Here is a 23,170-nt window from a genome sequence, read left to right as displayed (position 1 = left end):
GTTAATATAACTTAACTAACTAACCAAATTAATAAACGTTTTAGAGTCAATAATATCCAAACAAATTTCTAGTCAGAAGATATAATAACATATTTTGCCACCGGCATTAAAACAGGAAAAAACACTATAAATCTTTTGACACGATATTTAAATGTAAGCACTTGTTCTCTTTCGTAACGATTTCTCTGAAGAATAATTCCTTAAACCACGGTTAAACCGTCGCAACATAATAATAATTGAATACTCGACCCGCTCGGAGGCATATGGAAAATCTGAATGATTGGAACTCCAAGACAGCATTGGCAATAACTATAATTGAGTCCTAAGAGCCATCACCGGCCCTGGTACAACCCGTCCCATGGGAGGTACGTCTCGTCATCTGTAATGGGTAGCCAATCCCTTACTATTTGTAAGTCTACCAGGAAGGTGAGAACCAACCAACTTGCTAGAAGCTTCTCAACCACAAATCTTTGCAACATAAACTTACGTAACTTTTCAAATATTTTACTGAACTAGAGTAAAAAAAAAAATTGCGGAATTAAAGTTACATCTAATCTAGAAGACAAACCGAATTCGATATTTTTTCTTAATATATCAGTTCGCGCCTTTTTATAATTTAATAATAATTTTTAATACAGTACACAAAATCTTTGACATGTTTGGCAGGAGCTATGTAGAGGTAGAAAAATGGCAGAGCTACAGTTGACAAAATGTTTATTTGTACACTTCAATTTTGTAATATTATAGCAAAATAAAATAAGGTAACTAAGTTAAAATTGCAGAAATATATTCTAGTGAGGTAAAATAATAATAAATTATCAACAAAAAAACAATCACATAAACTTTAGGTGATTAATGAATAAAACTTTATAAAAACTATTCAAAAAGAGTATTTGTATATTTACTTAGTGACAAATTTTAAACAGGTTTATAATTATTTTATAGAAATTTAATACTATCTATGCATTCCATTGGCTTTTACAATTGCTTCAAGACGTCTTGGCATTGATTCTATTAACTTTTTGGTGGTTTCTTGATCTATTTCTTCCCAAGCTTCCATGAGTGCTTCTTTCAAACTATTTTTACTTGTAATATTTTTTTTCGGACTTGAGCATCCAATAGCATCCATAAATTTTCAATTGGATTTATATCCGGGGATTGTGGTGGGGTTTCAAGGCGTCTTGGCGCATTATAAAGCAACCATGTTTTAGTAACTATCGCAGTGTGTTTTGGATCGTTATCTTGTTGGAATAAGAAAGTGTCACCGATACCCAATTTTCTAGCACTGTCTAATAAGTTATGCCGCAACACATCAATGTAACCTAAAGCTGTCAATTTTGTGTCAATAAAGTGTAATTTTCCAACACCGCCATGAGCTACACAGCCCCAAACCATCCCATTTCCACCTCCATGTTTCAGGGTCTGAAGTACATTTTTACTATCAAGGGCTGTTTTATTTTTTCGCCAGATTTGTCGGATACTAAGGGGTGAAAAAATTTCAAACTTACTCTCATCTGAAAAAATAACCTTTTTCCAGAAGTCCCTTGGTTTGTCTTTGTATTTCATAGCAAATACTAGACGCTTCTTTCTATTTACTTCAGAGATCATTGGGTTTTTTTCCCTCGGAGTTCTGCCTTTTAAACCAGCACTATGTAACACATTTCTTATTGTTTGAGCAGTCACTCTAATGTTAGAAGATGCGAAAAGGTCATCTGCAATTTTTTGAGCAGAAATTTGTAGTTTTCTAATAGCTGCTTTAACAAATCTTCGTTTATTTCTTGAAGTTAATTTACTCGGGCCGCATAGCCTGCGTTCATTTTCAACGCGTCCAGTATTTTTATATTTTCTTACGACCAATAGTTGTAAAGTTGTTAATCATCTTTTGAATTTCGCGATAAGATTTTCCACTTTTATTAAGGTTAACAATATGAGTTTTCATGTCTAAAGAGACTTCTTTTGATTTCGTGGCCATTTCTCAACTTTTCTCTGCGAGTGACCTTCACTGTTAAAAAAGATAACCTTCAACGTTTAAAAAATACAAACTATCCAAAAAATTAACTATAATGTGAAAAATTACATGAAATGATAGTAATACTTACCGGAGATACAGGTGTACAAATATACTTTTTGCAAGAAATTTTCCAAGTTTGTTAGATTTAGATTTTATTTTCAATTATTTCAAAATATTATTCGTTCGTTCGTTCGTTCGTTCGTTCGTTCGTTCACTTAGAAATAAACAACAAGCTCACGCTCACACGTCGCAATGAATAAAATAGCTGCTTATATGTTTCTAAAACTTTAAAAAATGTGGTGTACAAATAATCATTTTGCCTACTGTATGTATTCAGAGCTCATCAGGCAACATTCTTGAAGAAAAAAACCCCTCAATACTCGGGTAATGAGGGATCATTGTTGGAGAAATGTTTTGGAGGATTTTCACTGGAAAATTCCTCGGTTTGAATTCCCAGAAGATCGTTCTTCTGGGAATTCTTTAGAGAGGATAAAGTCTTTAGGTCGGATTCATTTATTTCTTTTCACATTTGAGATAGTACGAGAGTCAGATATTTCGGATGATGTAGGTTCCCCAGAACTGAATTTCCTAGAATGTATTTTTCCTGAAAGATCAGAACATCCATGTTTTCACCGGTGTCGGCCAAGTGGCGCCTGTGACTTACTATTGGAAAGGTTTCTTCCGATCGCTTCACACACATGGCTTCTGCTGGGCGGTGTTTTTTCCTCTAACAATAGGGAGAATCAGAACACAAAGACTGTGCGGAATTGTAACAGAGAAACATGATGGAATACAGCTAGAAATTAGCATATGGCGAATATATTTGTTCTTTTTTTTCACTTTCTTGTATATTAAGTATACCAAGAGGTAGTACTGTAATCTTTAAAAAATTCATAATTGGAATTTCGACGAATCTCCACTTTTCAGAACTCAAAAATGCTTCGAGCTAAACGGATGACATTTGGTATATGATCTTTCCACTAAAGTTTTAGATTCCTATAAATTTTTGAGCGAAATGTTTTCTCAAGAAAATGTGTCTCTGCCAGTTTAATGTGTCTCTTTAATGTTTAGGTTCTGTGTGTCGAAATGTGTCTCTGCCATTTTATCCGATTGCAAGTGAACGATAATTATAAAACGCAAAAAGCTAGATCAATACAATTTGGTACACAATTTTAGAATCGTAAATATAATTATCAAATTTTAAACCTAACTCTTCGAAAAAGAACAAATTCAACTATGTATGTTTTCAAATTTGTAAATGCAGTAACTCAAAAATTCAATGACTTAGATAAATGAAATTTCGTTTCCGATTTTGATACTAAATCTGCAAATCTATATCAAATTTTGGTGTCAATCAATGAAAAAAAAGCGTCTAAAATAGTACTCGATTTTTTTACTATACTACGAAGTATAAAACGTTCATGTGCGGAAATCTGAAAATGAAATACTTGAACAACCGCAGCGTTCATGGTTTCGCCTAAATTCAAATATTTTCATGTGGGAGGGAAAAGTAATTTCTACTACGAATTATGAAAGGAAGTTTTGGGAAAATCATTCCCGGTGGTTTAATAATGTATACTTAAAATTAAAAAAAAATATTCCTGAAGTCACAAAAGTTTATTTAAGATTTCATCATAAACATTAAACCTTCTGGAACACAAGCAGCTTTCTTTTGAAGTGAGTATATTAGCTTTTTTATATCGGTAGGGCTTCGAGCATCTGGGAGTTCGTCATGCTAAGACAATGCATTGGTAATATGCAATAGATGGAACTTCTATTATATAATTAGTAATTTCGTTAGTAAAAGATTTCAATTCGTGGTTTTGAGTATCCAACTCGCAACCAGGAGCTTGAGAATTGGATACTCAATTCTGAAATATACCCAAATATGAGAAAGCCTAGCACTCTTTATATCCAACAAAGTTTTTAAAATTTTCAAGTTAATAAATGGGTTAAAAGAAATTTGGAATTGGAAAATCAGTTTCTGTATTATACTATAATTATCTTCTCACATGCCTTCTCTTCTCTTCCTAGAATTTCAGTATGACTGGCGTCAAACTTTCCTTCTGAGCCTGGGTCATATTTTAGTTAAATTTTCTCGTTCAATCATGATATGTGAATGAACCTTTCCTTCTGAGCCTGGGACAATTACTTAATTTCCCAAACAAAGAAGTGAGGGGAGAACAACTCATTGAACTTGCCCGATCTGGTTTTGCTTCTGGTTCGCAGAGAAAACGAGATACGTGCCCAAAATCTGTTCCGGATAATGGAACTGCTTCCATGTTGGTAAACAAGTTTGATAAAAACGCCTCTGGCACTTACCCCTGGCACTTACTTTGTATTTTTTGCGGCAAAAAACACTCTTCCAAGGACTGTTTTGAAGCTAGAACTATGCCTTTAGAAGAAAAAAGAACATTTTGTTAAGAAAAAAAGCTTGTTTTGCCTGTTTCATTATTGGTCATTTTTCTAAATTTTGTAAAGTTAAGAATCAATGTGTATATTGTAAAAACCCCATCATTATTTAATATGTGCTAATTCTATAGTGTTAAGAGTAAATCATTATCATGAATCAAACTAATTCATTGTCTAATAACTGTAATGTAGATAGATATTGTATATTTAATGTCTATTTGTGAAAATACATGCGGACGGTAAATCAATTACTCTTAGGGCTTTGATTGATAGCGGATCTCAGTATTTTTATATATCTAAACAAGCAATAGAAAACTTAGGTATTAAATCAAATAAATAAAATTGCAACATATGTTGTTCGGAGGAAAGAAAACAAAAACTCAATTTCATAATAGTATGTTCGAGTTAAAAGTTTCAACACTCGATGATTCATATTCTTTTTCTAAAAGCTTCTATGTGGAAAGTAAGATTTGTGGCAGTGCGCCAAAATTAACTGATCACAACCTCATAAACCAACTAAAGAAGAAAGGGATTATTTTAGCTGACTTGAGAAACAGCGATTGTGAAATCAACTTATTCTGGGTGCAGATGTTTGTGGATGAATCTGTCCCAATAGATCCGGTTTGTTTATAATTAATACGCGGTTAGGAAATGTTGGAGAAAGAATTTATGTAAAGGTGGTAATGTAAACTGTGATATAACCTTGAGTGTTCTTTCTTTCTATATGTTGAAAATGCTTCTATAAGCGAATTATGGGATTTTGAAACTATTGGAATTAATGACCCAATTGAGAAAATAAATAAAAATAAAGAGCAGTTGAAAGCTTTAGAGTATTTTCAAAACAATATGTAAATTTTATCGGATGGCGCATGCGAAGTTAGTTTACCCTTAAGAGCAAACGCGTGTGAAGTGCTTTCGAATAAAGAGCTGGCCTTGAAGAGGCATAAACGAATGTGTGAATGCACTAAACAAATTACTCTTCTTCCCACTCATTAAATACCAAGCGGTATTTAATGAGTGGGAAGATTTAAAAGTAATAGAAAAGACTGGAAGTAAATAAAAAACTTATTTTTTACCGCATCGACCAGTGATTAAAAATGATAGTATTACTACAAAAATTAGGCCAGTTTTTGACTCAATCGCTCGAAAAAGCGGCAAACGTTTCAATCAATTATTGTATACAGGTCCAAATTTAATTGAAAATGGAACTCATTTGCTTTTAAGCTTAATTAGAGAGAAATATTGGGTATTAGTTTCAAGACGAACAGTTCGAAAAGTATGGAATAATTGTGTCAAGTGTCGTCGATTTAAAAGCAAATCATTTGTTGCTGAACCTGAATCTTCCTTACTTGCTGACCATGTTAAAGATGCAGCAGTATTTGAAGTGGTTGGTGTGAACTTAGCTGGTCATCTGTACTTAAAGCGAGGTGATGAGTCTTAGATTGTAATCTGTACATGTGCCCTTTTTCGAGCTGTGCATTTTGAACTAGTTTCTTCTCTTTCTACTGATTCATTTTTGTTATCATTTCGACGTTTTGTAGCCAGAAGATGTAGACCTCGAGTAATATATTCCGATAACGGAACAAATTTCCGAGGTGCTTAGAACGAGTGAGTGGCTGTCGATTGGAATGAAGTTTCACGATATGCCGAAATACAACGTATAACCTGGAAGTTTTTACCTCCTACTGCAGCTTGGTGGGGTGGTTTTTGGAAAAGAATTGTTAGAACTTTAATGGAGCTTCTGAGAAGAACTCTTGGTAAAGCTATATTCACATTTGAAGAATTGAAAAACAATTTTATGTGAATGCGAAAAAGTAGTTAATTCTCGTTCATTGACTTATCAATCAGAGGATTTGCAGGATCTTACACCAATCACTCCAACTATGTTTTTATGTAATAACAAATCATCTGAAACAACAGACTTAGATGTGCTGGATGGTAATCGTCTTCGTAAAAGATTGAGATTTAGAGCAAAAATGATCCAAGTGCTGAGAGAGCAATTTAGAAAAGAATATCTTGGCCAGTTGGTTCAGCGCCATCGACAACATCCACAGTCTTCTAACATACATACCGGAGATATTGTATTAATTGATGATGATGTGAAAAAGCGTCAATGGCCTTTAGCCAGGGTCATAGAGTTGATATCTGGAAAAGATGGACATGTGAGGACAGTAAGAGTAAAAACTCAACATTCTACATTAGTTCGTCCCCTACAACGAATATTCCCTCTTAAGGAGAGTGGTAGTGATTTTCAAAAACAGCTAGGTTCATCTGATGACTCATCTATGGAGACTTTTGTCAACGATGTGAACTTGCTTCAAGTGTCGAGATTCGGCCGTGAAATAAAGAGACCTAATAGACTTAATTTTAGTGACTCTTAAACTTAGTTTTTGAGCAGCTATCTAGCTTCTCAAAAAGGGAGAGGATGTTGTGAAAGACTTGCTAAATGCATCTTTCCCTCTCCTCCAATCAGAAGAGAAGTAGTAAATGACGTAACTGCTGACTGTTTTTTTCTATGTCTCTTCTGTTCATTCTTGCTTATGTGATCGTACAATGTTGTATTGCTTTTGTGCTCGTGGTTATTAAATGAGCTTTTATGCGTCAAATGCCTATTTTTTGGTATATAATTAATCAACAACCACACGACATTGGGTAGATGTCAACCCACTGATATTTTGAAGCGAATTTCTGTTAGGTTTCGTTTTAAATACTTTGCCGTCTTTCAACCTGTTCTTTCACAAGCATATAAATACATAATTCAGAAACTAAATTACTTAAATATACGAAATTTCTTGTACGCCTTTGTAACTCAATTGTAGCTCTGTGTAAAATTTTGGTTTCAATTGGTTAGAAAAATGACTCTCGTATTCGGATTTCTGGTAGTTGTCAATTAACCGTATCTCACTGATTAATCGTCAAAGATCCCGTACTAATGAGATATTTTGTAGCCATTATTTGCCAATAACATATGATTAATAATATACAAATATCTACCGGTTTTCTTTAATATACTACTAAGCACTCAACTGTCATGTGCGGAATTAAGAAAATAAAAGTATGACTACTTGTAGCATTGAAGTCTTTGCCCAAGGTTCTTAATTTTATGTGGGTTGCGCAAGGGAATACCACTTTTATCAGAGGATATGCGAGAAAGTTTTGAAGAGACCAATCCCGCCGTTTATACTTAATATACAAGAATGTAAAAATGAACTAAGCGTTGAAAAGATGAAGCTTATTACAAAGATCTATGATAATTATTGACATGATTACCAGTACTGAAAGGCCCTGCACTCCTATCATCCATATTGATAATTATGGATGATAGGAGTGCAGGGCCTTTCAGTACTGGTAGAGTTATTATGTCCCTCTGCATTAATGTATGTAAACATCATAATGTAAGTAAACTTCTTTTTCAATTCATTTACTATGATTCTTATCTGTTACGCATGAAATAATATTTTCCATCTATCATTACCAATAGTATATGCACTCGTTTGTCGAATTGATCTTTTTTCATCTGTCATTACCAGTCATTTGTCAAAAAGTTATGAGTCATTAGTAATTTAATATATACAGATAGATTATTTAATCATACTCTACTACGGAAGTGTCTGGTTATTTAAAAATAAATGTTACTTTTATGCTAAGTTATGCCGCTTTGAACTTCAAGGGCAATTATCGAGATGTCTTGTCTCTGTTTCACCTGCCAAATTTGAAGAAGAAAAAAATAGAAATAGAAATCGATTGCTAACGATTAAAGTTACAAGTCTTGACGATTTACTAATACAAAATGCTTGTAAAATATTTTTGGAATCATTCGTAGCAGCTGGAACCCATTTGCGCTTCATTTTTAAGCTTGCCTACCTGTTAAATTCTTGTCATCACTCTCACAAAGCCGATCCGATCAGCACCGAATGTCAATCGATCCAAGCACGTGTTATTTATCATCGGCTTCTTTTTTGATAAAAAAGGGATTCTCTGTTGGAAGATTTATTGGAAGCGTATATCATATTCGTTTTCTTCACTACTTCGCATTCATAACAGTGTAAATGTTCATTAAGTTTTATGAACATATTGCATTCTGGAAAAATCCACGTTCCAATTTGCATCTCTTTTTCGAATTTCTCAACTCATTAATTCTTATCATTACCTCTGCTGCTATAGTTCCGACAAATGGCGTTTTTCAAAATGCTTGTCATTTATAATCAGTTTCTTTGTTGATAAAACATAGTTCTCGGAAAAACTATTGAAAGTATACGTTTTATACATTTTTATCAGTATTTCACATTTATAATAATATAAATATTCATTAAGTGCTACTGGTAAATAGCAGTTAAATGTCGGTCTATATTCCATTTTACATCTCATTTTCGTATTGCTCATCTGCTTATTAATTATCAACAAGAATCCCATCCCATAAAGTTTCGACCAGCAGTATTTTACAAAGAGCGTGACATTTATAGAAAGTTCCTTTGATGATAAAAACATGCTTTTCGAAAGAAATTATTCAGCGATATTATAATTTTTTTATAGATTTTTCATATTTATAACAATAAACATGCTTATTAGATGGTAGGATCATCCCCTAATTCGATTTTGTTATTGAATTAATCATCTGCTTACATCTTATCATCACGAATCTCCATTCACAAAGTTCCGACAAGACCGAGGTGGCCTGGTGGTAAGGTCTCGGCTCGGAGCGGGAGGGTTTCAGGTTCGAGACCCTATTCCACCGAAGAACCGTCGTGTAAGGGGGTCTGTTGAACGTTAAATCCGTTATGACCAAACGTCCGCCCGCTGGAATGGTGTGGTGTGGTGTGGTGTAGAGAGGTGGGTGCCAGCTCAGGTATCGTCCTCGTCATCTGACCGCGATTCAAAATTACGAGGTCCGTCCCAAAATAGCCCTTGTGTTACTTCAAACGGGACGTTAATATAACTAAACTAACCAAACCGACAAGACATTTTTAAACAGCATGTCATTGACGATTTCTCTCTATGTTGATAAAAACATTTTTCTGAAAAATACAAACAATATTTGGGCGTTTATTCTTTGTCTATTACTATTTACACAAAGGTGGGTCATCAACCTTTCAAGAACCAAAACATTCTTTTATAATATGATTTGTGGAAAGTACTCCATTAGCGTTAACATGCCAACTTTATTTGGAACTTAACTATCAATTAACAATCTGAACTCTCCATTTTCTTAACTTTATTCAAGTTTGGATGAAAGAGGCTATTCTCTTGTGACTATCTATTCCTTCCTACGGCATTAATTACAAGGCGATATGTTTTCCTTAAACGTAAAACTCGCCCTTTTTTTATGTTTTAAAGGAGCATTAAGGATTTGAAAACAAAAGCATAATAGAATGATTCATTAATATCAGTTCTTCGAAGCTATTCTTTACTTCTTTCATTTTAAGCATAAATTATATAAGACAGCGATGTCTCACCCTACTTGAAAGGTCAGGTAACGTAGTTTCATTAATGATATTCAAGAGAAGAACCGCCATGAGGTTATTGTTTTTGTAAAATGAAAAATAGTCTGAGAAAAGGCAGAGCAAGACTAACGACTGAGCTAATACTTAATTAAGTCGATTGATATAATGGCACGCTCATATATCAAATGTATATGTGCATGTCATATAACACCATATTAACTTACGCTTTCAAATTTAAAATGGTGGCATATACTCGAGTGCATTATGTTGTCTGTGAAATGCCAGGATAAACCAAAACGATTGAGCGTATAAATAATGAAAAGATTTCACTTGAAAATAAATGGCATGAAGTAAAATGTAATTGCGCATGTCATGTTATCTTAATATCTGTGATGAAAGTCACTCCTCTCCCCCCCCCCAAATGAACTGGCTATGGCTTCCAGATTTAAAATAGCGAGGTGCACTTGTGCATATTGTAAAGTCTGAGAAAAGGCAGGGCAAATCGTAATGACTGAATAAATATTTAATGGAATCAATCATACGACGTCATGACCACATGTCAAACATAACTGCGCATGTTATTTACTGGCATGTTAATTTACAGTGTGATATGATGCCATTCCTCTTTTTTCCCAAGATTAACAGCAACATCCACACTTAAAACGGTACGGTACATATGCGCACCCACACGTCAAACTGAGAAAATGAAAAATGGTGTAATATACTATTTAATGGTGCAATAAATAAATGACTTGATACATACGTTGTACCACAGATACATGCATACATAATACCGTCACATTTCAAACGTCACAGCGCATGGCATGTAATGTCACTTTACATCACTCTGTAATGTGACATCGCGTCTTTTTTTTTTCTTTCCCGAGATGAGCAGTGGCTCCCAAATTTCAAAGGGCATGGCATAATTATAGGAATTGGCATATGCTTTGTTCTTCTCGGAAGTTTCAAAGTTAAAAACTTCCTACAAAACCAGTATCTTGTACGATATAGTATAATGTACAATGGTTTCGCATTAAGGTTTAACTGTATCCACTAACTGTCGACATGTGTCCGAACTCGTAACATCGGTACTATTATGCTTTTATTTTGTTGTTTATAATGGCACTTACCATGGACAAGCTCACTGACGAAGTCAGTGATTTTAAACCAAGGGAGCGTCTCTTGTTTTAGTAGCGCGAACTAAGGCCAAGAGTACGTCTTAGCTACTCACGCATCACATTCGCTTGCACAACCCCTTTTTTTAGAGGGGGGCACATTCACACCTCTCACAGATAAAACAGGAAGAACAACCATGCCCGAACCGGGACTCGAACCCAGGACGCCCAGGTCACGGGGAAGACGCGCTACCCCTATACCAGGACACCGGCTTGCTTTTATTTTAAAAGTAAAAAACAGAATGGTTATTCAATATGAAGTAATTCCTCCTGGTGATTAAAAAAATGTCAACTATTTGTTCAACTGTTTAGTTTATTATATGATATATTAAAAAATATTTTAATTTTTACGATTTCCAGTGTTAAACAACACAATTTATGGAAGTTTTTCTTCCGTAATTAGCATAAGACTAAGTATAAAGGATTGCTTTAACATTTTGACTAATACGTGATATAGCTCTGATTTACATGTATAATGGAATTAGATGGCTACTACTCTCCTATTGTTAGAGATAGGAAGAAAGCGATCATCTGATTACATGCGAGTCACGTGGCTGCCAACATATTAACTGAAATATTAATTATATGTTTAAGAAATGTTTGAAACAATTCTTAGTCATATAATTAATATTTCAGCATCCAGTTTCAGTGCTCAATTGGTAAAATTTATGTAGCATTTTTCGAAATAAAAAAAAACCCAAATTATAATTAAATTAAATCAAAATATGATATTTTAACTCAAGAACTTTTAATTCAGATAGAAAAAATTACACTTTTTATACTATTTTATTTCATTTTAGTTGTTTCATGTTTGTAAATATGCAGTTAGTATATCAGTTTAGCACTAACTTCCTGATGTGTAAGACTTCTGAAGTTTTATACAGTTATATGTTCTCGATGACAATGAACAATTTTCTTTTTTTCAAAAGTTTACATTCAGTTAATCAATTGATTTTAAATAAATTTTGTGTCCATACAAATGAAGCTACAAAATAGGGAATTTGAGAAAAATTGATTTGAACATTTTATAGTAATAAATTAAAAATAAAAGACGAAAAGGAAAAAAAATAATATAAATAAAAATCTACTTTTTAATAACAAATAAAAATGTGTTTCTGAAAAATGTATTAAGAATTTATTTATTTATTGAGTGTTTTCATCTTTCTGTTTCCTTTATTATAAATGACAGTGTGAATTTATTTATTTAAAAAGCAAATATATACTACAGAAAAAGATTCCAGTTATAGAATGCGTTACAAAATGGAAATCTAACATATAAAAAATAAAAGCTAAAAGTAATAACAGAAAAAAATAAAAAATGAATCAGGTATTTTATATGTAATTGTAGTCATTATAAAAGCATTAAAAATAAAAGCTACTAGTATTCAATCTCAAAATTTTTAAAAACGGATTCAAAACGTATAATTAGAAAGGTAAAAGCTGAATATCGTCTATCTTAAATACGCTAAAACATCAGAAATTCAAATACCCAAATGTAAATAATTTTAAAAACATTAAAAAAACATTAGAAATGTATTAGTTAAAAGCACCTACTCCTGAGAACTTTAAAACATTAGGTACTTAAAAGTTATCGACACTTTATTTCAAAAAGGCTAAAAAAATATATTAAATATATCAAAGTTTCTCAGAAAACTTGTTGATTTTTTTTTTTAATTTATGCTATCAGAAATTTGCCAAAAAATTTGGAAAAAACTGATTACAAGATTCTATAATATTTTTAATAACCAATTATAAATTACAGAATATAAAACAGAAAATGATGAAATCAAAAACAAAAAAAATTAACATTTTCTTTCTAATGTATTAAAAAGTAAAGCAGAATTTAAAAAAAATTTCTATCAAAAGTAGGGACATCAAAGCAAAACTATAAAAGTGTGAAGATCAGAAAATAATACGATAAGGAAATTAAGCTGCAAATATTATAAAAAAAAATTTCCAAATTTTCATTATAAATACAAATATATACATAACATGCTACATGGAAATATAAGTTAGAAAAATAAAAAAAATTAAGTATAAAAAAATTACTTATTTCCTGTGTATTAGAAATTCATAAAACAAAAACAAATTAAACATAAAAATGAAGATAACTATTCTTTTTCACCGTTTAATAACAAATAAGCATAATAAATTTTATCTGATCAGTAGTTGCAGAAATAATGGTTATGATAATTAAACGTAATATTTTATTTTACGCATCAACGACACTCAAAGATTTTTTTTTTTTTTTTGCTGATTACTTCTTTTAGAAATCAACAATCCTACAGTCATAAAATATATAAAGTTAAAATGTATTCTATCAAAGCAGCAATTAAATACTTCACTTTTTTTTTAATTTTGTAAATTTTAGTCTTAATAAGTAAGTCAGTCTATTGTTGAAATTTTTAACGACAAACATTATTTTATATATTAAAATTCTATATTATCTATTTATTCATCATGTGCTATTTATTCTGTTTATATTGCTCTTTTAAACCTTTTTCTGCAATTTTCTTTTTCTCATGGCCGCATAACGCATAAACCAAATTTCAATGAACTGATCGATGAAATTAGGATCGATCAGGAGCTCTACAAATGTCTGAGTTATTTAAATTATAATTACTTTAATTATATTTTGGGTTCCAATTCGTGGCAAATCTATAAAAGTATTACTTGCTCCAGTAACAGAAATTAAATGCTTCTGTGAAAGACAAAAATTATAATCTATCTTACCACTCTTTCCGTTTAATGATAATTGTCATTTAAGTTTATAAATGATTTTATAAACATTTGCTTTCATATCGGACGAATATATAAGTCTTTTAAAGACTTTTCCGAGGATCTTTTGAAGTGATAAAGTGGTTGCAAGGATTAAATATTGCTGTGATTAAATTTAACATTTCTCAGAAACGGAATTAAGCACTTAGGAATAATTTGCTGTAAATCTCTGAAATGCAATTTGGAGCAAATGGCATTGAAAAAGAAAGAAGTACACTTGATTCTAAATCAGGTTAATTATCAAGTGACCCTTTTAAATAGCATTTGTCATCTTCAATAATTCCTAGCAAATGGAACGATAAATTGGAAGAAAACGCTGTCCTGGAAAGCCTTTTCTACATATTGTAGAAAAAAGAAATATGACGAGATAAGAAAGATATGCAATAGAAATGAGGAAATATGATCTAAGAGTATTTAAAAAGCGTGAGAAACTCAATCAAGCTTTTCTTTAGTAAATATACCAAATTTCTGGAATATTATTCATAAAGGAAACAAAATTTTGTTTCTAAATAACGAATTAAATCATGGTCTTGAAATTGCATTATCTGTCAAGATAAACATTATTATTGTATTATATGTCAAATTATTGAAGTGTCAGCTTTTATTGAAAATATGAACTTAGCTCGGGAATTGAACTGCATCAATAATCCTATTATTACTTGTTTGCTAATAAAATCTAATTATATTATTACTAAATTTCCGGGGTTCGTTTGGATAGTGGAAGTTATATGGTGTGAAGAACGCTCAATCACCAGGCGGCAGTATAAAATAAAACAACGACGTTTATTTACAAGAAGACATAGGGCAGCACAAAAAAGACAACTATATACAGCACAGAAGACGATTATCTTCAGCCGAGAAGTGCAGCAACAACAGCATACACAGCAGCATATAACCAGACTCTACTGCAGACAGTAGCGCACAGCTTAGTTCAGAGCTAGTTTCACTCCGTCGCTGCTCCGCTTACCTCAGGAAGGCTCGATTCCGACTACTCTACTCAATTCACGACTACTCCCGGGCATCTGCAGCTCCTTTTATAGATCTCAGGAGGCGGGGCTAGAAACCTCTCAACCAATCAGGAACGTTTGAGGCATATCTCGGTTCCTACTGGAAATCGGGAAAATTCTCGATGTTTCGGGTATAATCTATTTTGGCGCCAAAGTCGTCGCCAAGTCGCCAAATGGTCGCCAAGCTCTGGGACCTCCTATGGAACCAACTATGCTGGGAAGCCGCATCACAGATTCGTAACAATATCAATAATTTGAATGGAAGATTAGAACAGCTGCCATAAATGAAGGAAAATAATATAATACTGAATTCAGGTATTATTTCCCTGATTCATAGTTTCATGGAAAATGTGAATATAACTTAGGAAAACAATGAGTGTCGTTGCATTTATCAAAATGCAATCTGTGTTGATAATTTATAATAAGCACAGTAACAGGCACCCACACTGAAATTTTGATATTCTACTACTTATTTTATTTAATGGCGCCTCATGCATACAGTCTGACCTCATTCTGCTTCTTTGAGGAATATATGCATGCATTTTATTATCATGTCCATTATTTCGAATAAAAAATATTGAGACAGTATATAGTTAAATAACAACAAAAGCCCTTATAGATTCAAAAAAATTTTTTTTGATTTGTCAATAAAGTTTTCATTGGATATTGATTTTCGAGCATACATAAAGTTGACGCTACACCAAATATTCATAAATTTATTTTGATTGTAGTTATTCTTAAAATTCGTCATTCACTTTTTATTTATTTTTTCTGTTTATTTTTCTGATTTATTTCATGAAAATTCGTCATTCACTTTTTATTTATTTTTTCTGATTATTTTTCTGTTTTATTTCATGAAAATTCGTCATTCACTTTTTATTTATTTTTTCTGGTTATTTTTCTGATTTATTTCATGAAAATTCGTCATTCACTTTTTATTTATTTTTTCTGATTATTTTTCTGATTTATTTCATGAAAATTCGTCATTCACTTTTTATTTATTTTTTACTGATTATTTTTCTGATTTATTTCATGAAAATTCGTCATTCACTTTTTATTTATTTTTTCTGATTATTTTTCTGATTTATTTCATGAAAATTCGTCCTTCACTTTTTATTTATTTTTTCTGATTATTTTTCTGATTTATTTCATGAAAATTCATCATTAACTTTTTATTTATTTTTTCTGATTTATTTCATGAAAATTCATCATTAAGTTTTTATTTATTTTTTCTCATTATTTTTTTGATTTATTTCATGAAAATTCGTCATTCACTTTTTATTTATTTTTTCTGATTATTTTTCTGATTTATTTCATAAAAATTCGTCATTAACTTTTTATTTATTTTGTCTCATTATTTTTCTGATTTATTAATGAATTTATAGGAAATACATCTATCGCTAAACTTTCCCTGAAAATATTACAAAAAATGATAATGCATACTCTCTGAATTATGTAGAAAGTGCATGCATGTATCTGGAATTGTGTTATTACATATATGGTAACGAAATGGTTTATACATATAAATACGAAAATGAAAAGTAATTTTCCGACCAACTTAAAGCTGAATAAATGAAATTCATCTAGCACTGTGACATCACGGAAGATGGTAGAGGCTTTGTAATATTAGTGGTTGTGATTCGAGACTCATGGCTTAAGACAATGAGTATAATTGAGCTTAGTAAGTGACTCTGAAATCACGCAAAATGACTTAGGTTTATATGAACTTTTCCTTAATCTCAAAAAAAGTAGTAATTAAAACACAGTTTGAGATGTTTTTTCTTCAAAAGAATTGTGAAGAATTAAATTGTACGAAATCAGCTAAGCATACATTGTCCGTTTTTAGAAATGGATACCTGGTGCTCTTTTGAGCATGCCCCTTTCAAATTTGAATTCACCAAAACAGGAGGGAGAGGAAAGATGGATTAAATTAGGAATGTTTTAAAAATAGTTCTAATAATTTTTCTATGCATGAAAATATACGCCTGGGTATTTAATAAAAGCTCTTACAATTCACTGCGTAACACCACTTTGGGGGATAAAATCGTCCAAAAGTAATAAATGTGACTTTCTGAAATGAACAATAACTAGCTCATGATGTATGTAAGGAGGTGATGATGTTAATAGTTGACCCCTTTTAATAAATTCAGTTTTTGAGGGATTTTTTTTTTATTTTGTATCTATTATTAAAATGACATTTTCTTTCATTACAACTAGTTGGGTGAATTTTTATTTTTGTAATTTCTAATCTTGATCTCGCTGTAAGATGGCGATTCCTGATAAAAGTTGAATATATTTTTATTTTTAAAAGATATAGCCTAATATACTAATTAAGCATTCTTAAGCACGTCTTCTAGTTTGGGGGGGGTGCCAGCTCAGTTGCCGTCCACGTCATCTGACAGCGTTTCAAAATTACTAGATCCGTCCAAAAATAGCCCTAGTGTTGCTTTAAAACGGGACGTTAATATAACTAAACTAGACTTAGCACGTCTTCTGGAAAAGTATGCCATGAAAGAGTTACCATGTGCAAAATTCCAGCTTATAATAAATTAATATCGCAAAAAGTGATGTGACTTTATTATTAAAATTTAAACATAAATTTCCCTCGTAAATTTGAGTATGTCTTGTGCCGTCATGTGTATATTTGCAATATTCAGTCCTGATTTCGCAAAAGACTGTCAAAACAGATCTCACAACATACGGGAACCGAACATTGGACATTTCAGCTCATGTCATGAGTATCAGAAAACAAATCTCTATTTCTTAATGATAATAGCTTTTTTTTTTTTTTTTTTTTTGCATTTTGTGTCCTTTGCTTTACATGTTCCTGTTGTGCCTTATGTGTTTCCTTTGAAACTGGTATACCTTTCGAAGGTGAAATTATTGAAATTTTATCTGTAGGTCTATTCGACTTACAGTTTTGTGGACCATGTTAATCAAGAAAATCTCACAAAATAAGTAAGAAATGCAAATAAAAGCCAGATATTAAAATATAAGAACTTAAGACATGATGATATCGTCGTCAACTCACTCTGGTCATCTTGTCCCAGTTCGAAATGTTCAAACACTGCGAGGCAGTGGCTTCACTGCGAATTTTTAGTGCCTTGCTGTGTGGAGCGTTAGCAGTGTTCAATAGGTGAAGTTTGACTAATATAAACATAAAATAAGTCCATCTTGCCTGTGGTAAAGAATGTCTATATTTTAAATTAAAATTTCGTTAAGAATATACTTTCAAGAATAAAGGGAATGTAAAAATTATCATGACTAGGAAAAGTTATCATGACTAGTTGTCTTTAAGTTGCGCAGTTTCCACCCATCGGTGTGAGATCAAAATTGTACTTTAGTTATAATTCAGTCAAAAACTTAAAGTTTATAAGTAATTATAGCACATGGCGCTCATAAAATAGCTGTGAAATTTTTTCAGGACAAATAAATTTAGAAATATTTTTCATAAACTTTCAAAATATTGAAGTGCATTCAAATAGTAATTTTTAAGGCATAAATTGCTTTTATTGTAAACGAATAATAATGTGAAATTTCTAATTCCCATTTATAAAAACACATATTATATGCTCCACAACTTGAAACTCTTTGACAAAACCCATATTTCCTTAGAAAATAAATTAATAAATAAAATCACATATGAATTAAAGTAAATATAAAAAAATATCAGAAGAAGGAATAGCAATTGCCAATTAAAAACTAAAATTGTTATAATATTCTGATAGTTTGAAAACAGTTGAAATATTGTATCATCAAAATAAACTAGGAAATTTTTAGCGCAGATAAGATTTACTCATTTCTACACCTACTGCATCTAATGTTAAGAATTGTTGCCACCTGAATAAAGCAGAAAATGTTGACTCAGTGGGGAAACTTCATTAAATATTTCTTACAAGACTTAAACTGATGAAATGCATACATTTGCAAGGATACACTTACACGGTCTTTGTACTGAAGATTTCTATTTATTTGGCTAAATCTCAAACAAGATATTCGGCAAATGCTTTAAATTATTTGGTTAAATCGATTCAAAGACTTTACTGACAAAGGTTTATTCATGATCCATTGATTTTTTGAAGGGGATATAAAAGCTCAAACTTTCCGACAGAATGAAAATGCATCGTGATACACTTATAATAGTATACATTTCATTTGAGGTAAAAGCAGGTGGAAAAACAGATTTAAAGACATTCCTTAAATTATAAGAACTAACTGGAATGTTTTCTCTTCCATTTATTTTCATTCTTTAAAAATACTCGCGTTTCATTTTAAGTTTCATAATATAAAGAAGAAAATTGAATGTTAATTTTGAATGTTTTCTCTTTAACCTATTATATGCAAAACTCAATATAAATTTAGAATTCTGATACCAAGATCACATACCAAATTTAATCCTTCTGTCTTACTGCGGTTTTGAATTATAGCTTTTACATAGACGATTAGACAGATCCACAGACACATTATCATTTCATGAACTAAAGAATTATTCATGCTACGTCATTTCTTTTAATCCTTCAGCTTTCGAATTTACTTAATCTACTAATTAGATGACAAATCCTATTTGGAACAATTATTGTTACTTCAAACCCTAAAATAATATAAAGTGCACTTGACATGTCGAAGCATTTTCCCGAGTGATTTTTGAATCTTAAATTTCTTTAAAATTTTACTGAACTGTAGATTGAAATACTGAAAATTCATTAATTCAATGAATGTGTTAGACACTAGAATGTAAGAGAACGTTGTTTGTTTGTTTCTTATGGCACTTGCCACCGACAAGCCCGCTGTTACGAAGACAGCGATTTAAGGCTGAGGGGGACGTCTCTTATTTTTTATAGCAGAGCCAACTAGGGCCAAGAGTACGACTTTGCTACTCACGCATCACTCATTCGCTTGCACAACCCCTTTTTACAGGAGGGCACATTCACACATCTCACAGATAGAACAACAGAAGAACAACCATGCCCAAACCAGGACTCGAACCCGGGACGCCCAGTTCACGGGGAAGACGCGCTACCCCTATGCCAGGATTCCGGCATGTAAGAGAACGACTAATAGTTACCTGCATTTCGTAAATAATTCTGAGTGACATTTTCAAAGCCGTTTTTACTCTCTCAACGAATACCTGAAACTGTTATTTGATTGCCTTTATATTTTAATTCTCCGTAGGCGTTGGTTTCATTTTGAAATCACCTTTTTAAGAGGCTTTCTTTAATTAGGCAGTAATCTCTTAATGGTACAATGGGGGGTGCGTATTATGTTTCTTAAATAGAGGGTTAATTTTTCTTGTGGTTTTCATAGCAGAAAATAAATTGCTTGTTACCTTCAAAGGGTTCGCAAGACCTTTGCCTCAAAATCTCCGAATTTTCCTTTCAAAAATTACAAGAGTATAATGGGATGATGTCTCTAACCATAATAGAATAAACCATTCACTAATTAATAGCTTAATTTCAAATCAGATTTCTTAATAAATATGTATAGGAAACTTAACATTTTTAATTAAATGTTTACGGCTAGAAATAGAGCAATATCACTGTACTCGTATCTCCTACTACTCCTCAAAAAATCATTCATTTCCTTATCTGCTCGCAAAGCATTTTTGTCCACAACTACTTAGCCTAGTAATCTACATCAATCACTCTCATTCATTAGCTGTAGATGATTTATTGGACGTTTACGATCCGTATGCAAATGCCCTGTACTCAAGAATTCGAATACCGAGTTTAGTTTAGTTATATTAACGTCTCGTTTTAAAGCAACGCTATGGCTATTTCGGGATGGACCTCGTAATTTTGAACTGCTGTCAGAGGACGACATCTGAGCTGACACCCCTCTCCAAACTTCCACACCACATACACGGGAGGATGTTTGGCCCCGACGGATTTAAAGTGTACCGCATCCACTTACGCGACGGTTTACCGGTGGAATCGGGTCTCGAACCTGAAACCGTCCAGTTCCGAGGCCTCCGAATACCGAGAGGTGAGAAGTAAAATAGCCGGAAGCAAAAGCTAGAGGGGAGGGTGAATCTGAAAAGAGACCATATCACTAGGGAATCTCAAGGTTGTGAAAATCATCCCATCTGTAGTAGATGTCCCTGTAATGGAGCTAGAAACCATGGAGGCGCTCATTTTGAGCTTCCATCTATTAAATCTGTATTATTATTCATTCAATAGTTATAGCCGTTTGTGAGCAGAGCAATAATTTGAACTTATCTTATATTTCCTCACGAAAATTTTCAATTCTGTTTAGACACAAATAAAAACAAGCAAGACAATATTTATACATAAAAGTAAAATGTAATAGTTGCCAAAAAATTCATCATAAACTTCATGAAGTATTTTTTGCCCTAGCATTCTCTGGATAGTTTCATTGCAGATCCTCACAATATATATGCACAAATATTAATTAAAGCTTGATAAAGTTTAGTTTCTTTAATATGCTGTACCTGAATTCGGCTAAACTAAACAATTTGGCTGATTTTTTTTTTTTTTTCTGATTGGTAGAACAATTACTTTATTCGCCATAACTTGCAAACGGTAAGATATACGACAGTATTGACATAGTGTTTTATGATCCACTTGCACTCTTCTGACACTCTTTTTCGTTTGGCATATCAGGTCAAACTCACCCTGTATATAAAACGTTACCGTGTGTATTTCTTATTGACGCATGATAACAAATGTAAACAAACGTCATACAAAGGTTTCTAAGTGTTTTGTTGAACGTTTTTACAGAGCTTCATTCAGAGCTTCTCAAGGTAACTAACTAATAGAGTTACAAAATATAATAAGAATAAATCCTTGAAACCTCCATTCAGCCAGATAAAAAATATATATAAAGATGATAGATGTCAAACAGAAGGCTGAACCGAACGCGAAAATAAACTGGCATGTTGAGTGCAGCTTGTAATTCACACCTGCTATCTTTTTAGATGACCTCTTCTCTATTTTTGTTCAGAGATAGCGAAGAAAGTGTTATCTTATTAGATACTCCTAATATTGGGCCTAAAGTTGATTCAGTGAACGTGTTACCATCTCCAAATAATTATTCTGGTTTCCTTATGGAAATCAATGTTCATATCTTTCAAACTATTATATCACAAAAATGACTTTTGCTTCAACTTAAAACTTAAAAAAATTACTTTTTCAATGATATCAGTTCCATTTCAAGGAATTTCTTTTTGCGTTTTTACTAAAATTTTACATTTAATTTTATACACAGTTTGTAACAATGCTTTTAATGTTATGATAAAATTCATACTCGTGCGTCGTGACATTCATTCGTATGCTTTTGTATGAGTTAAAATTAAGTTTAAAAAAAAAAGAGTTCTTTCCTTCGGATATTGACTCAAAGCAAGTTGGATTTATTTAGCTGTATCTACAATTTTTAATTTGCACGCGCATAATTTGCAGTAGATTCAAATAGATTCCTATATTTAATCTCATCAAATAACAAGGTAAAAATTTTTTAAAAAAAAGCGAGACAGAATAATAATTTAACAGCCTCAAAAATCAATAAACTGGTCGAACAAGCTGTTCATCAACGGCAGATAATTGTGCCAAAAAGTATTTAAAGAAGCTCATCGTTTTGACAGCTGCAAACTAACTTGTGTAATATAAAATTTACTTACATTTACCGCATACATCCATTCCTCCCAATTAATAAAAATCGGTACATGCTTACAAGTATTGTCCTTGTGTAAATATTAGCTATTTTTTTTGTTACCTGTGCTTTGTGTTGCATGGAATATTCTTTGAACAAAGCCTTTTTTCCATTATCCAGCTTGTTGAACTAAATTTCCCGTACAACCACTGGAATTATTTCCGCAACAATATTCATGAAAAGCAAAACTGAATTCAGCTTTATATTCACAATAACATAACGTAAATTTAATACTTTGATTGTTAACTCCAGAAGACAAGTTTGTTTTACGAATTGAATTTGCCCTACAACAGTTTGCAGAAAGCAGTGTCGTGAACGTACCTGAAAATTATACAAACGAATGCTTTAATAAAACTTTTCTGATTAAAATCTTAAAAAGCACTCTTACGACTTCAAATTTATCCCAGAATTAATCGGCGGCAGTGATCTCCCCGAAACTTTCCAAAATACTATGTAAGAGAAGTATTATACATCTTATCCCCGCGTAGAAAATGCGAGCCTTGGGTAAGGTTGTGAATTTCAAGAGGTACAGATTTTTATGCATATTAGCATTTTGTGCTTCGTAATATAGATAAGAAAACTCAAAAATTATTTTTAGTGTCCTTTTGCTGATCAAATAATACTGAAATTTAACATCGAACTACAATTTTAGTAATAAGAACACATGCTAAATTTCTTTAA

Source organism: Argiope bruennichi, chromosome X2 (assembly GCF_947563725.1).
Source record: "Argiope bruennichi chromosome X2, qqArgBrue1.1, whole genome shotgun sequence".
Taxonomy (NCBI): Eukaryota; Metazoa; Arthropoda; class Arachnida; order Araneae; family Araneidae; genus Argiope; species Argiope bruennichi.
Note: the sequence above shows the minus strand (reverse complement) of the source record.